Genomic DNA, 12,346 nt, shown 5'->3' with positions numbered 1-12,346 from the left:
AACTTTCCTGAGCAGCAGTCTGAAAGCACAGTTAACTCTTCCCAACTTTTCTGCTGTAGATTTAAGTCCGGAGATACGAGATGGATTTTGTGTAGTTGTTTTTCCTAACAATGGAAACTATTCCGTCATCATCCAAAGATCGTTTCTGTGGTTTCTCAGGCTTTTTTGTATTTCTTCCTTATAAAAATGTAACCGATTCTCAATTTGCCAACTTCTAAAGCTTTTGCTATCTCTCTGATAAGTTTACTTTCCTGACTAATTATAGCCTCCCTCCATCCTCATATGTAAAATTACATTGAAAAGCTGTAAAATAAAAATGCAACACCTTAAATCAACTTCAGGTACTACGTCTGCTTCCTTACCTGGCCATAAAACTGGCTGTCAGTTAGCTGTTCAATTAATATTGAGCCTCTGCACTGTGTATAAAAAATGTTGTAATTCCTGAACAGTTATTGCAGTATTTCTGTTGAATCCCTTGAATTAAAGCTGAAAGTCTGCACTTCAATCATGTGTTGGCTATTTGATTAAAATGACATCAAATCATGTACGTAACTGGATATTTAGGCATCAGCAGCCACGTTGGCAGAAAAGGGGAAAGGTCGTCTCTGAGCTAAAGATGCTGTGATAATCAAGTTTGCTCCACTGCTTATTAAGAAATTAAATAAATGCAACAAATTTCCCAGATGAGGTCAAGACTGATACCTCGGTTTACTGCCTACCATCCAAAGGTATCATTTCTTGACACCTTTATCACAATAAAAAATCTGACCACCAAGAAGTATTATATCTATAATCATGGAGAAAAACAACAGTCACCCCACAACTGAGCTTGGTTCATCCACTCGGCTCTGTGGCTTTCAAGGTCAGACTGATCCAAGCTGCTGTGCACATGAATAACAGCAATTGTTTAGCACATGAGACAGCAGTTTAAAAAAAGAAAAAGTGACATAAAATAGCTTTAAATGTAATCCAGAAAGGGATTTTAAAGAAACATCACCTGGGAATGATCTATTTTTGCTTGCAGACCTCACAGTGAGTTTATTCTCACCTGAGATAAAAGATGGTGAATATTTTCTCACAAGGGAAACGATAATCAAAGTAAATCTGCAGTGTACCTGTGCACCGTGCTTTATATTAGCGGAAGAATCGGTGAAATCAGCAGCCGACACAGACAAACCTCTTGTGGCGCAGTAGCAATGTTTACGTATGTGTTTTGTGAGCATACTGTAGGCGTGTGATTGCCTGATGAGAATCTGAGGACAGTGAAGGATGTAGCTGTCTTTTCTCAGTTTATTTGAATTATTTATTACATGATGGCATTTCTGAGCGCGTCTCGTCTCGTGCACCTGTTTGCATGTGTGCATTGTTGTGTGTTTGTTTGAGCAAGCGCACATGCTCGTGTGCATGTGTCTCAGCACCCCCTCAAACTACCAGATGGCAATGTTTCCTAATCATGCTTGCATTACTTAAGTAGTAAATCCCCGTGGTTGAAAAAACCCAACACAAACAGACACACACACATGTGACAATCTTTTTATTTGCTCACTTTCTACACATAAGTTCATCCATATGCAAACACCAAGATAAACACAGACACACACGCCACATGATGATGTCCTAACCTTGCGGTGACATACACACGTGTTGCACTCACCATTAAATAAGATGACGCAAACAGACGTCCTCGGATTGGTCGGAGGATGCGGGTCGAGTGGGATTCATCACAGGAGACTCTGCATCTAATTAGAAGTACAAAATGCACAGTTTCATAATTTGAACAAATGCAGTTGGTCATGCATGATGGCATCATCTCAATGATAGCTGTGGAGTCCAATCGTATCTGTCTTGAAGCCCAGGGCCTGCATTTGACAAGTAGAAGAAAAGGCTATGAGATCAGCGGGGATGCTCGTGAAAAATATGACTCGTGGTATTGCAGTAGTGGCATTGTTTTGATCTCTACTACAGTTTAGATAGCCTCAAGGTGTATTTAAAGAGATATTATAGCTAAAATCAGTGACGGCTTGTTTGCATGTGAAATTCAGTCAATCTTCTCGGATCCAAGAGCTGAGCCTGAATTGATTTGCATTCACTTCCACCTTTTGTTCCATTTTCAATTCACCGAAATCCTTTTCTTCCCTCTTGGGTTGCAAATAAAATGCAGCCCAGCTTCAGAGTATAAATAGGCCTAAATGGATTTGTCATCTCAATCTGTTGTCACACAGAGCTAACACTTACACATAAATGCTTATCTCCTGTAAGCATATCTATTCAGTGTAGGACTTTATTCTTTGCAGTATGACAGATGAGATCTTTGCTGTGGAGGTGGTGCTGAATTTCTCATCGCTGGGTGTGTTGTGCGTTCACAATCCGTGACTCCACAAGGCAAAGGCTGATCACATGTTCACCGTCTCCCTGCTCCTCTATTACCCTGAACTCGATGGAATAGTCTCAGAAAATGTCTGTAAAGCTTGAGCTAGCGGACGCAGGTGGTTTAAATAGCTCTGTGCGTGCAGCTGTGTGTGAAGACACGGAAAAGGGAGTGTGTGTGGAGAGCTCCCAGAGGCTTAAATAGAAATGAAGGAAGGCTGCAATCTCTGTGGTTTTCTGCTCACTAGAAAGACCAAACATCTCAGATTCACTGGAATCAAGTATTTTGCTTCAGATTTGCTTCTTCTTCACTGGCAGCATAAACTGCTGTCAGCACGACTTTATTTCATAAATTGATTCTCTTTTTTTTTTTTTTTCTCTTTTTTTTTAAATGACATCAGAAACAGCAGTATGCGACATTACGTGATGGCAGAGCTTCAGTTCATCCTTTGTCATTTTTTTTTTTTTTTTTTTTTAATAAATAGGACAGGGGGAATGAATGAGAGAGAGAGGGGGAGAGAAAGAAAGAAAACCAAAGGGGAGAAGAGATGGTGAGAAGGGGGGGGAAGAGAGAGGAAAAAAAAAAGAACTCCTGGGTCACCTGTATGGAGAAAAAAACAAAAAACAAACAACAAACAAACAAACAGAGGAGACAGCAAACAACAAAGAGCAACATAATAATAGAGAAAACAAAGCACCATCACAATAAACTAGCTAGCCATAGATATCAATATTTACTAAATAATAAACGATATTGTGCAGCACGCAAGATAGACAGCGCACAGTGTGCTTTGAGGCAGCAGCCAAGAAAGCTTTAGTCCGCGTCTGTGAATACCCATGTGTGCATACCTGTGTGGATCAGCATGCTTGCATTCCAAAGGTTTCTCCATGTAATGATCTGCTAGGGAGTGTGGGGGGGCCACAGCCCCGTCCTCCAGGGTGTGAAGCGGGTATGGAGGAGATCAAAACTCCAGACATCCAGAGGCCCCCAGAACACAAGAGACCAGAGGTGTGGACTCGAGTCACATGACTTGGACTCGAGTCAGACTCGAGTCATTAATTTTATGACTTTAGACTTGACTTGAAAAAATGTTCTAAGACTTGTGACTTGACTTGGACTTTTACACCAATGACCTGGGACTTGAATTGGACTTGAACCGGTTTACTTGAAAAGACTTGATATTTTACCCCAAATATAAAATTTAACATGCATATTATATAGAGATTGAAAATGTGACGTCATTCACGGGTAGAACCGCAAAGGATTCTGGGAACTCGTGGCAAGCGGTACTAGCGCACGCAGGCTTTCAATTGAAACCAGTCACACAGCGATAAAAAGAAACACAAAAATGTCAAGAAGCTGTTGTATTATTAACTGCAATAGCCGGTCGCATGACAGCCACGGGAAGCCGACGGGTAAAGAGATCGGTTGTTATCGGATTACGTCGTTGAAGAGAAATTGTTCGAGCCATGTTTCCGAAGTAACAAAGAGGCGACTGGATTGCAGCCATTCAAAGGTCAAATATAACGTCCCAGAACACTCCAGCTCACAGGTTAGTCTGCTCCAAGCATTTACACGAAGGTCAGTGTTTTTTAGTACTTAATACGTCATTTTCATAACATAATTGGTGATATAGGTTACAAGCAAGTCTGGCGCTGAACAGAAATTGTCGCGCTATGCTCCTTTATTTATTGTGCATAAATAGTGAATTGTCCTGACACAATATTGCGTTTCGCTTCTGTTATTATGGTACATTGACAAAAACATATACTTTTATTCACAGGATAAAACAGGTTTTTTGTATCACTAATTGCCAGAGGTGGGACCAAGTCATTGTTTTGCAAGTCTCAAGTAAGTCTCAAGTCTTTATCCTCAAGTCTCAAGTCAAGTCTCAAGTAATGTCAGGCAAGTCAGAGTCGAGTCTCAAGTCACTGGTGTAAAAGTCCGAGTCAAGTCACAAGTCTGAAACTTTGAATTTCAAGTCCTTTCGAGTCTTTAAAAAAAAAAAAAAAAACGAAAAAATAATGTTGCAGTTATGCTAAATGTAAATATTAGACCATGTAATTTTAAATCTGTGTTTTTCTCAACACATGACAAAATAGTGAACTTAGAAAATATACACAAATTGTGAAATTGCACCTCTTTAAAATGCAGCTCAATTAAACTTAGCTCCAAGAATAATTTTCACCGACAGTTCTGAGATAAGCTGCATGTTATTCTTGGATGCGCTTGTAGGACCGGCTTTAAAATCGCATGACAAAAATATCATACACATTAAAAAAAACTGTATCACCAACGTAGCCTGGACAACATTTGCTAGTTAGATGAAGTCAGCTATCTCATCGTAGCATATTTATATGCATATTTATAATTATATGGTTCTTGGAGTGAGTGCATACACTCGTGAAGTTTAGTAACTTCCGGTCACTGCAACAAGCCCAGGTACAGTTTACCGACGGATGGGTGCAGGACCTTGAAATGCACCGTGTAGAACGAAAGACCATCGTACGTATCATAAGTTTACCAGTCTCACAAATTGTCGTCATAAATACACATTCCTTAACCGTTTATTAATAGGACCTTTGAGCTGAACGGTAATTAATTAGTAGTGGAAATAATTTCTGGTAGCATCACAGAAATGTAGCAGTGACAATAATACTGTATGCTGTAATCGTACTGGGCAATTAGTGATACAAAAAACCTGTTTTATCCTGTGAATAAAAGTATATGTTTTTGTCAATGTACCATAATAACAGAAGCGAAACGCAATATTGTGTCAGGACAATTCACTATTTATGCACAATAAACAAAGGAGCATAGCACGACCATTTCTGTTCAGCGCCAGACTTGCTTGTAACCTATATCACCAATTATGTTATGAAAATGACGTATTAACTACTAAAAAACACTGACCTTCGTGTAAATGCTTGGAGCAGACTAACCTGTGAGCTGGAGGGTTCTGGGACGTTATATTTGACCTTTGAATGGCTGCCATCCAGTCGCCTCTTTGTTACTTCAGAAACATGGCTCGAACAATTTCTCTTCAACGACGTAATCCGATAACAACCGATCTCTTTACCCGTCGGCTTCCCGTGGCTGTCATGCGACCGGCTATTGCAGTTAATAATACAACAGCTTCTTGACATTTTTGTGTTTCTTTTTATCTCTGTGTAACTGATTTTAATTGAAAGCCTGCGTGCGCTAGTACCGCTTGCCACGAGTTCCCAGAATCCTTTGCGGTTCTACCCGTGAATGACGTCACATTTTCAATCTCTATATAATATGCATGTTAAATTTTATATTTGGGGTAAAATATCAAGTCTTTTCAAGTAAACCGGTTCAAGTCCAATTCAAGTCCCAAGTCATTGGTGTAAAAGTCCAAGTCAAGTCACAAGTCTTAGAACATTTTTTCAAGTCAAGTCTAAAGTCATAAAATTAATGACTCGAGTCTGACTCGAGTCCAAGTCATGTGACTCGAGTCCACACCTCTGCTAATTGCCCAGTACGATTACAGCATACAATATTATTGTCACTGCTACATTTCTGTGATGCTACCAGAAATTATTTCCACTACTAATTAATTACCGTTCAGCTCAAAGGTCCTATTAATAAACGGTTAACGAATGTGTATTTATGACGACAATTTGTGAGACTGGTAAACTTATGATACGTACGATGGTCTTTCGTTCTACACGGTGCATTTCAAGGTCCTGCACCCATCCGTCGGTAAACTGTACCTGGGCTTGTTGCAGTGACCTGAAGTTACTAAACTTCATGAGTGTATGCACTCACTCCAAGAAGCGTATAATTATAAATATGCATATAAATATGCTAAGATGAGATAGCTGACTTCATCTAACTAGCAAATGTTGTCCAGGCTACGTTGGTGATACAGTTTTTTTAATGTGTATGATATTTTTGTCATGCGATTTTAAAGCCGGTCCTACAACCGCATCCAAGAATAACATGCAGCTTATCTCAGAACTGTCGGTGAAAATTATTCTTGGAGCTAGGTTTAATTGAGCTGCATTTTAAAGAGGTGCAATTTCACAATTTGTGTATATTTTCTAAGTTCACTATTTTGTCATGTGTTGAGAAAAACACAGATTTAAAATTACATGCTCTAATATTTACATTTAGCATAACTGCAACATTATTTTTTCTTTTTTTTTTTTTTTTTAAAGACTCGAAAGGACTTGAAATTCAAAGTTTCAGACTTGTGACTTGACTCGGACTTTTACACCAGTGACTTGAGACTCGACTCTGACTTGCCTGACATTACTTGAGACTTGACTTGAGACTTGAGGATAAAGACTTGAGACTTACTTGAGACTTGCAAAACAATGACTTGGTCCCACCTCTGCAAGAGACCATGGAAGACCAACAGAGGGGCAGCCGCGCCACTGTTCCAGTAAGAGCTGAGGAGAGTCCCAGATGAGGGTTCGCCCAGCAGCCGCGGAGCAGAAGTCAGGGGGAGTTGCAGTGACATAAATTGATTCTCACAGAAAACTTTCCAAAGAGTTCTAGATGCACGTTTAAGGGAGTATTTTAATGCTTTGGGTATATGCTGCTAGTGTGCGTTATTCTCCCGAGGTGTGTGAGAAGATCAATACCACTCTCCTTACTAATGTTAAAAGCAATTAGCTTAGTGTAGCATAGCATCAGGGAATCTGGGCACAGTCCCCATTAAAGCTGCCGAAGTCATTTTTATACACAGTTCTGCATTTTCAGAGGCTCAAAATGAATTTGAAAATCTTACCTTTAAAAATCAAATAAATGGTGCATTTTTTCCCTTGACATGCTCTCCGACCTCCTCATCCTCAGTGTCTGTTTATCTGGGGGTATTTCTGCCCTCAGCTTTGCATTTAATAAGGGATAAATCCATTTGCAATATGAAGCACTGTCCAGTGAGTTTCGCAGCATTTTGTTAAATCTAGCATTTACAGGCCTCACCTGCCTGTCAGTTACCTGTCCCATTAATTTGGAACTTTTAAAAATGGTGGACTATGCATGAAACTGGCTGTAATTATTGAACAGCTTGTGCAAAATGTTTTGAAAACCCACCAGGCGACCTGTGCAGTTGCCGTTGTTTTTGCGTGTTCCAGTTGGTCACTGCAACTTCTTGCATTTGCCCACTGAATGAAGAAAAAAAAAGAAAAAACTCAATGCAATCATCAGACAACTGCCCATTTTCCCTATAGTCATAAGGAGGTTGTCATACTATTTTTACTCTAGTGTGACTGAGCCATTGGAGATCATGCATGAATAAGAGTCACTCTGACCGACCAAGCAGCCTGACTTCCTGTTGGCTCCCACACACACACATCAGTGGGCTTAAATAAAATAAATATACAGCTTTTCAAAATGATACAAGCTGCACAGATCAAATGCATCCATCTATTCTCTTGAGCTTCTCTTGAGGGCGACACCCTGCATAGGTCGCCAGTCTGTCGCAGGTCTAACAACCATTCACATCTATAGGTAATTTAGAATGACCAGTTAACCCATCCCCACTAACTGCATGTCTTTGGACTGTGGGAGGAAGCCTTTTAAGAAATAGGTGGATTTGTAAAAACAGAGAGAATTTTTCTCCTTTGTTTCCATCACACGAATGAAAACAAGCAGTACAGATTGCTGCCAGTTCTACATGAGAGCAGTAATAACATTTCCATCCAACTCTCCCAAAATAAACACCTTATCTCTTCCTTTAAATAAGAAATTGCAGAAAAAAGACTTTTTAAATGCCTCATGTTGAAGGCTGGAAAATGTTAGTCTAATATTAGGTAATGGGCTAATTTTCCACCTTTCACTTCATTTCATCCTGACAAAGTGTTTATGTTAGATGTCCGGCTGAGGCTTTTAATTTGCTCTACAAACATCACTGCAGGTTTGCACATAACAAGGTTTCCTATTGAGAGGAAGACTGTTTCCATGAAGCCTTTGCATAACACTGCCGATATTATGGTATGGATGCCCATCAGGCACTGGGGTGACGTCACCATTATTGTATTCTTAATCCTGTGATTTTGTCAGTTGCTTTTTTTTCTTTTTTTTTAGCGGTTAAAGGTGGCAGTGAGCTAAAAGGGAAAGCTGCTGGAGCATTTATCCAAAGATGTGAAAACAGACTAAAATCATGCCCTGAATACTTTTATTATAGAGTGAAAATATTCAGACCAAATTAAATGTTATTGGCTGCGCAGGCACACCGACAGACATTTTTACCACTTTGGGCAAAATGAATAAATCAGTTCTCTTTAAGGACATTTGACTCATTCATGAGCTTCTGAATTGTTCCGCTGAGGCTGAATGAAAATTTCTGACCTTAAGTCTATAACAGCTCTTCAGACTAATAAGTAATGAACAGTGTGAGATGGCGTGGGGCAGATGGAGCCTTTTTTTGAATAAAGCTGCAGAGAAATTGGGCCTTTTTGGCTTTCTGAACAAACAGTGCAGCAGTGATTTCACCTTTCCCTTTTGTCCTCGTATCAATATGTTTCTGAGGTCTGTAAAGCTGTGAAATACAGACACTGAACAGCGCTCCAGATGCATCATTAGACAAAACGGCTCTGCCACTGGCAGCGCAACACGAGACCTAAAACCGCAACATCTTATCGTGCGATTTCTCACAATGCTAAACCGACTGATCTGCATAACTCGGTCTCGATGCTAAGCACTCCCACATGCACGATCGTCTTCTCTCCCACATAAAATGTGGACGATACTTGACACAAGAGGTTGCAAAGGGTCAATAATGTGCTGCCAGAAAAAAGTACATTTTTGCATTTATAGCTGACTGTCATTTGCTATATATGGGCTGCTGCTTCTTTTCAAAACTAACAGTTTGAGCAGAAACCTGCACAGCTGCAAGACAAGATTAGACATGCTGTGTGATGGTATTGAAAGAAGGAAAGAAACAAACCTTTAAGGGAAAAATAAGTCATGAGCAACGATATATTAGTTTGAAATGCCATTTCACAGTCACTTGAGTCACTCTAAATTCAACTGAAGGCTGAATGTGAAGGGGAAATGGTAAAAAGCAATAATATGAGTTTCATATCGGGAAGCTTTGCATAGCTAAAATCTCTGTTCTATTGGATTGAAATGAAACGCAGCTCTTGTACTTGGATTAGAGTAGAAATTCATTACACGACTAAAGCTTTCACTCTGCGACATAATTTAAGGCCGACTGTTGGAGTTTACTTATATTTTCACCCGCTGCAAATAAAATGTAAAAGAAATCTTTTCGACTTAAAGCAGCAGAAAGTTATCAAGTGATGTTCAGCTACAATAACGTTGGGCTTTTATCTCTCTTTGATAAATTGTAGCTGTGTTTTGACAGTATATAGATTATGAGTTTTGCTGCTTGAAAGCCTGGAAGAGCTCAGGAAGAGTTTTTCTTTCTGAAATTATTTTGATTAATCTAGGTCAGCAAAAGCTCTCGTGGACTACTTGAATCATTCGTGACAAATAATATATATTCGTGGGTACAAATCAACCTATAAATGGTCTGTGTAGCACAGTTTGGTGGTGTTTGATAAACAAAGCCAGACGGAAACCACACGCGTAACGTGATATAGTGACATACTGCGTACGGTTTAGTCGCAGATTTATAACGGCGGACGCCAAAATCAGAGATTCACGACCTCACAGCAGAGTAAAAATAATAATGTCCCCACATTATTCTTCATGTTGTTGACTACAAACAAAGATTATTTATTGCAACATGGGAATCACTTCAAAAGTGATTGGAACTTTAAAAAAGAGGGAATTTGGGAATTCTGTGGGATCGTGTTGCTGAAAGGTTAATAATAGCTCGATGAATATGAATATTCATACAGTCGGCAGCTGTAAGCTGTCCATCAAAACAATCAGGAGGAGCGTGAAATCACTCAGCTAAATGTAAAGAACAGTTTGATGTTTAACTAATATTATTTTGACTCATCATTAAACAGTTCATCAGATGCACAAAAGAAAGAGACTTAGTGATTAAATAACTGTTTCATCTTTGTTATTAGAATAGAATAGAATAGAATGCCTTTATTGTCACTGTACAGATGTACAATAAGTACGTGAATTGCACAGTGGTGGTTTATAGAGGGAAGTCCTTGGATTGGAGGGATGAAGGAACTGTGTTGTCAGTGCATGTGTGAGTTCAGGCTGGTCGTGGCTTTTGGGAAGAAACTATTCTTGCGTGTCTGATGCACCTGCAGCGCTTCCCTGAGGAAAGCAGGTTGAACAGGTCAAAAACAGGCTCTGTCCTTGATGATGTGTGATGCTCTGCCGAGGCAGTGGGAGGAATAAATGTCCATCAGGGAGGGGAGAGGGCAGCCGACGATCTTCTGTGCTGCCTTGACTCAACTCTGAAGCCTCACTCTGTCAGCTTTAGTGCAGCTGCCGTACCATACTGTGGTGCAGCATGTCAGCAGGCTCTCAATGGGCGAGCAGTAGAAGGTCAGCAGCAGGTTGGAGTCCAGCTCGTACTTCCTGAGGACCCTCGGGAAGTGCAGCTGCTGCTGGGCCTTCTTGACGTCCGCTGTGATGTTGTCTGTCCAAAAGATGTCAGCGGAGATGAGGACACCAAGGAACCAGAAGGTTTGGACCCTCTCCACACACTCCCCGTTGATGTATAGGGGGGCTAAGTCAGCGCTGTGCCTCCTGAAGTCGACAATGACCTGTTTGGTTTTCTTAGTGTTCAGGGCCAAGTTGTTCTCTGAACACCAGGCTGCCATCTTCAGGACTTCCTCTCTGCAGTCTGCCTCGTCTGCCTTTGATATGAGTCAGACTACCGTGGTGTCATCACCAAACTTGATGATGAGTTGTTGTTGTGGGTTAAGAGACAATATAATTCATAATCTGATATTTTATCTACAACAGAGATGAGAAAATGGCAGCAACAAGTTAAAAAGCCAGGACTGGAAAACAAAAGGTCAATTTTTTGTTTGATGGCGCTAAAAAGAAAGAGTTGGATGATCATTTTAACCAATTAGATTAACTGGCAACAAATTGACTGCAAATTGTGAAATAATTTCACGCCATAAACCTGTGAAGAATTTAACTCTCTCATCCTGTACAGTACATGATATCATCAAAAGAGTCAGAGAATCTGGAGAAAATAAAAAATCAATACTGGATGCCTGTGATCTTTGGGCCCTCGGGCAGCACTGCATTAAAGAGAGGCACGATTCTGTCATGGAAATCAGCGCATGGGCTCTTCCAGAAACCACCGTCTGTGAACACCATATGTGAGCGTGATCCAGAAACGCTGGGCCAAAGCTCACCGGACATGGACTGAGACGAAGTGGAAAATGCTTCCGTGGTCAGATTAATCAACATTTGAAATTAACATGGACAACAAGTCCTCCAGACTAAAGACAAGAAGGACTGTCTGACTTTTGGGACATGTTGCTGCCATCAAAGTGAATGTGATTAAAATCTGGGTGTATTCTGTTTGCACTTACATTTTATACAGGGTTTCAACTTTATTAAAACTGGATTTGTACATGCTACAGCAGGGGTGTCCAACTCCAGCCCTCGAGGCCTGGAGTTGGACACCCCTGTCCCAGGGATCAGAGCACAAAAATGAAGGTCCAAAACAAATTTTTGGAGGGAGGCCTCCAAACATCCACATCTCTGCTTACATACCTGAAGCTGTGTCTTTCAGGGTTGTGATGTTAGTGTGCTAACAGCTTCACCAGATTGCCGAGGATGTCTGCAACGCGTTTAACCTGAACCCAACCAGGTAGGACACCTATCAGCTCAGCTATAACAAAGGTCTGTGTGCAGAAATGTAAAACCATTTACACATTTTAATTAAAGCTTTTAAAAGAGCAACTGTAGCCAGGTAAAAAAAAAAAAAAATCTAGTGGAGCACATGCACCAAAAACGACTTTTTTTCCTAACATGCGCTAAGACAATGTCTGGGTACCAGAGCCGTGGCCTTTCTATAACTCATAAGATAGTGATAGTTGGTGATGATTC

This window comes from Mchenga conophoros, linkage group LG17 (assembly GCF_057382185.1).
Source record: "Mchenga conophoros isolate Kocher_MC1m ecotype Shallow Benthic linkage group LG17, M_conophoros_male_GT1.1, whole genome shotgun sequence".
Taxonomy (NCBI): Eukaryota; Metazoa; Chordata; class Actinopteri; order Cichliformes; family Cichlidae; genus Mchenga; species Mchenga conophoros.
Note: the sequence above shows the minus strand (reverse complement) of the source record.